Below are 5,363 nucleotides of genomic sequence, written 5' to 3'. Positions count from 1 at the left end.
CAGCCTCCGTAATTCCAAAAGCCAATTCCTAATTATTTATCTATCTACCTATCTATCATATTGGTTCTGTTTCTCTGGAGAGTACTGACTACTATTATCTCTCAATTTATCGTGATTAACTGTCCACTATGGAAGTTCCATAAAAGCAAGAACTTTGTCTTGTTGCTATTAAATCTCTAATGTCTAGACTGGCTCTTAAAAATTACGCAAACGATTATTTGCTGGATGAAAGTGTCTTGGCAGGGAACAGTGATGTCTTTAGATGTTTTGGGGGTGGCACTGAAGGGGGACAAATATATCAGCTTTAGAAAATGGCATCTACTTGGGTGGATGCTGAAATCATTTCACAGTGATATGAAAAGCAAAATGTAAGAAAATTTTAAGAGAGTCAAGGCACATTGTTACTAAATGGGGAAGTTTATGTAAACTCTGCTAAAAGGAAAGCAGAATCTATTCCTGCGTTTTAAATGTTTATAGATATTTGGAAATTATATATGTTGGTAACAAAATTTGGGACTGTTCTCCTGAAGTTTTGGCCAGCACCAGAGCCTGCAATCACACGTTTCTGTGGCCCTAAAGACCCTCAGTCTCACCCATGTCATTCAGCTGAAAGCAAACCATAAAGAAATCAGTGTCAATTATGATTATAAATTCTGGTTGCCTTTCTTAGGAAAAGATGGAAAGATAGGAATCAAGGGAATGAATGAAAGGGAACTTTGTAAATATTTTGTTGACAGTGGTCCAGACTATGAATGTGAGTTGAGGGGACCACGTGTCATGATCGTGAGCTGCAAGTTCTGTTACGAATCACCATGTCTTAGTGCAATGTTACTATGATAAAGTGGGCGCATCCTCCATCATAACCAGTCTTACAAGATTTTTTTTTAATCGAATGAGCACTATATTCTGTGTAACTGACTGACTTAGTGGGCTGAACAGAATGAGGGTACAATCAGGAAACAACACTTTCTTTTCTCATCACTGCCTTTAAACCAACTCTCTGTGACCTCCCTTTGCTCTGCTCATCAGTGACGACTCATTTCCCTGCTTTTCAGCTCACTCTTGGCCGTGAGAACGGCCACATTTCCAGACACTGTTAGTCCAATCCAGTATAACGTAAAAGCTTCAGCCTCGCCTCCAGCCTAGAGCCTCTCCTGCTCTTCGGCCCGAAGCTGGGCTGCGGAACCCGCAGTGGGGCGGCGCCTTCACTAATGCTCCTGCTGGCCTCACACTTCTCCTCCCCTCACTCATGCTCTCCTAAGTGGAGGCGGGACAAGGAAGGAGGAAACGGGTTAGAGGAAAAAGGCAAAGTCCTCTTCATCCAGACGGTGCTGTTTACAGTTCTCTCTGCAACAGCGGGTTGCCCTCTGTCAGGCAGACCTCCAGACGCTGGCTCTTCTGGAGCATCTTAGTAAACTCTGCAGAGATGCCCAGTAGGGGCCTCTGCCCTGTATTATTTCCTGGCGCTCTCTGGCTGGCCCCTTCCATCTTCGTCCTGTTTCCCGCTTGCCCAGCACAATACCCCGCCTCTTTCTCAAGGTCTCCTCGTCTGGCCTGAAAGTCCCCTGGTTGTGGGCCTTTCAAGATGGCACATGCTCAATTGCCCGCCAAGCATCCCGGAGAACTCGAATTCCCCAGGCAGCGAGAGTGCAGACTACTGCCCACTGCAGCCTCCACCGTCCGGGTGCCATGCAGTCTGCCCCGGACGCCTCCTGCCTTCAGACTCTTCCAGCTGGGAAGCAGACACCGCCAGTCTCTTCAAGCGTTCTCCACAGAGCCACCCTGACCTGGCTTGGGGTGGGGATCAAGCTCTCCCTTTCCCCACGGAGGGGTGTCGCAGCTGAGTGCTGGCCACCTAACTGCGCACCTGGAGGATGCTCCCAGACTGGGCTCCCCTTTGACTGAGCTCCAGTCACACCCTTGAACTCTGGGTCTCTCAGGCCTCTGTCTCTGCCTGGGTCCTGGGAGGTGCCAGGGCAGTGGATTCACATGGTCATATGAGTTTAAACACTTGCACAAGTAAGATATTTTAATTTTTGAATGAGGAGACCGTCAAATTGTATACATTCAGGCCCCACCAAACCTGGTAACCTCACCTCCTGTGGGAAAGAGCTCAGGCTCGCAGTGAATTGTTCCCTATTCAAGGAAGACCAAGAGTAGAAGGATGGGTGGCGCATGACCCCCCAAATTGTCCTATGTTATCATTAAGAAACTGACTTGCAGGGTTCGAGCTGATTGGGACTTACATTTGGTTGAAATTTGGGCAAGACTGCTTTTACTTGTCCTCAGTACTCTAGGTAACTTAGCAGCCAAGTGGAACATATATTATCTATCAATCTATCTAGCTGTCTATAAATCCAGATAAACTAAGCAATGAAATGGGAATACACACGTATCACAGGCATTTCCTTGTCATTACACACTCATCGCTCTCATCCCACTTTCCCTAAGACTGTGCCATTATCATTACTCCCTAGTCATTGACATTTGGACTCTTGTAATTTTCCTTTATTATAAAGTACTACTTTTATGCAATTTTTACCATCCCACAAGGCCATACAAATTTACCCTCACCAAGACCATATGATAATAGCCATTTTCTCTCACCCTTGATGACATCAAGTGCTATAAATCTTTTAATTTTTGCCAGATATATAGGCCTCAAACTCTATCTCCTTCCTTTAGTTTAAAAAATATTTATAAATGAAATTGAGCATTTCTTGCATACGTGTACAGAACTTGAACTTCTATTTCTTCTAGAGTGAAGTCATACTTTTTCCTTTCCTTTCTGTTCTGACTCTGGAAGTCCTATTAGGTCAATGTTAGTAAAGACTGAGTGAGATGTTTAACACTCAAGTTCTTCAAGAGGCTGTCAAGTGGCATCACCCTGTTGCGGGTTACTGCACTTAGAGTGGTTTCATCCACACACAAGGGATGCTTTTTATGCAGACGAGCAGTTGTACAGCATCAGTCAGGGCTGAGATTCCCTAGTGCGGCTGCTGTGTGGGCTGGTGAGCCTGAGCCAGACGGTGCTGTGGAGGCTTCTGTGACAGGAAGGGGTTTTTCTCTTTTCGTTTGTTTTTATTGGGGTCGAGTTGCTTTACAGTGTTGTGTTAGTTTCTGCTGTCCAGTGAAGTGAATCAGCCAGATGTACACATATAGCCCCTCCCTCTTGGACCTCCCTCCCCACCCATCCCACCCATCTAGGTTGTCACAGAACACCGTGCTGAGCTCCCTGAGCTATACAGCAGGTTCCCACTAGCTCTCTGTTTTACACATGGTGGTGTATTTATGTCAAATCTAATCTCCCAGTTCATCCTGCCCTCCGCTTCCACCCCTGTGTCTGCACGTCCGTTCTCTACATCTGTATTTCTATTCCTGCCCTGCAAATAGGTTCATCTGTACCATTTATCCACATTCCACATATATGTGTTAATATACGATATCTGGTTTTCTCTTTCTTTCTTCACTCTGTATGACAGACTCTAGGTCCATCCACATCTCTGCAAATGACCCAATCTCATTTCCTTTTATGGCTGAGTAATATTCCATCATATATAGGTACCACATCTTCTTTATCCATTCATCTTTGATGGACATTTAACTTGTTCCCATGTCCTGGCTATTGTAAATAGTGCTACAATGAACATTGAGGTGCATGTGTCTTTTTGAATTATGGTTTTCTCAGGGTATATGCCCAGTAGTGGATTGCTGGGTCGTATGGTAGTTCTATTTGTAGTTTTTTAAGGAACCTCCATGCTGTTCTCCACAGTGGCTGTGTCAGTTCACATTCCCACCAGCAGTGCAGGAGGCTCCCTTTTCTCCACAGCCTCTTCAGCATTTGTTGTTTCTAGACTTTTTGATGATGGCCCTTCTGACCAGTGTGAGGTGACACCTCATTGTAGTTTTCATTTGCATTTCTCTAATGATTAGTGATGTTGAGCAGTTTTTCATGTGCCTCTTGGCCATCTGTATGTCTTTTTGGTGAAATGTCTACTTAGGTCTTCTGCCCATGTTTTGATTGGCTTGTTTGGTTTTTTTGGGTATTGAGCTGCATGAGCTGTTTGTATATTTTGGAGATTAATCCTTTGTCCGTTGCTTCGTTTGCAAATATTTTCTCTCATTCTAAGGGTTGTCTTTTCAACTTGTTTATGGTTTCCTTTTCTGTGCAAAAGCTTTTAAGTTAACTTATGTCATATTCACTTATTTTTATTTTCATTGCTCTAGGAGGTGGGTCGTAAAAGATCGTGCTGTGGGTTCCGGTTCCCAGTGCCTCACCCCCTCCCCACCTCTTGCACCCGCCAAACTTGATGTGACCCAGTCCGACGCTGCGGCTGCCCCCCCACAGCCCCTCACCCCGAAGCGCCCAGCTCTCCTCGCCCCTTCCCACCTCCGCTCCACCCCCGCAGCATGAGCAGCCCAAAGCCAGGCGGCGAGCACAGCACCAGCACGGGCTCGGGCTCCAGCGGCACCCCGGAGGAGGAGGAGGTCCGGACGTGGGCTCCCTGTGCATATTAAACCCAGAGAACTCTACCTGCTCTTCAGGCCATTCAGGGGTATGAAGGGTCCCTGATCAAGCTCACATGGAGACAGCCTGTTGGTTCTGTGATCTTTGACAGCCGGGCAGGAACAGAAGCAGCCAAGAATGCATTGAATGGTATTCGCTTTGACCCCGAGAACCCGCAGACCCTGAGGCGAGAGTTTGCCAAAGCCAACACCAAGATGGCCAAGAACAAGCTAATGGCTACACCAAATCCCACCAATGCTCACCCCGCCCTAGGAGCACACTTCATCGCACAATACCCCTATGACCTGATGGGGGCCACTCTGATTCCCGCATCCCTAGATGCCTGGGCCCCCTACCCTCTGTACACCACAGAGCTGACCCCAGCCATCTCACATGCTACGTGTACCTACCCAGCCACCACTGCTGCTGCCGCTGCCGCCCTACATGGTCAGGTGCACTGGTACCCTTCCTCTGATACCACCCAGCAAGAATGGAAATATCGTCAGTTCTGTTAGTTCTTCAGTCTGGTCACCACGGCTCGAAGCCCCCGCCCCAGTGGGGAGGAAGCCACCCTGAGCTTCCACTGCCCCCAGGTGGCCCGTGCAGAGCTGCTGCATCCCTCCAAAGACTGAGTTTTAAGCCCGACTCAGTGGACTGTTTTGTTTCCTTTCTCTCCTTTTCCTCAGCCCTGTCCTGCCCCAAAGCCCCTCTCCAAGGCCTCACAGCAGGATTCAGGGGCCTTCTCACCAGGACACCCAGACCCAGCTCGGAGGTCTCGTTGGGACTCAGCAAGGCCTGACCCCCAGTCCAAATTTGTTTCCACAGCCCCGCCTCAAAGAAATGAGGCGTTTAATTT

At 47.6% G+C, this 5,363-nt stretch overlaps 1 pseudogene across 1 annotated transcript; it reads left to right on the top strand.

Moving 5' to 3' along the window:
• The first annotated feature begins 4,410 nt into the window (after positions 1-4,410).
• LOC309818150 (RNA-binding protein with multiple splicing 2-like) lies at positions 4,411-5,022 on the top strand (annotated as a pseudogene). Its single transcript has one exon. The product of its transcript is annotated as an RNA-binding protein with multiple splicing 2-like (transcript).
• The last annotated feature ends 341 nt before the right edge of the window (positions 5,023-5,363 follow it).

The sequence above is a fragment of the Grampus griseus genome (genome assembly GCF_964374135.1).
Source record: "Grampus griseus genome assembly, chromosome: 2".
NCBI lineage: Eukaryota > Metazoa > Chordata > Mammalia > Artiodactyla > Delphinidae > Grampus > Grampus griseus.
This window is presented reverse-complemented; position numbering and strand designations above follow the sequence as displayed.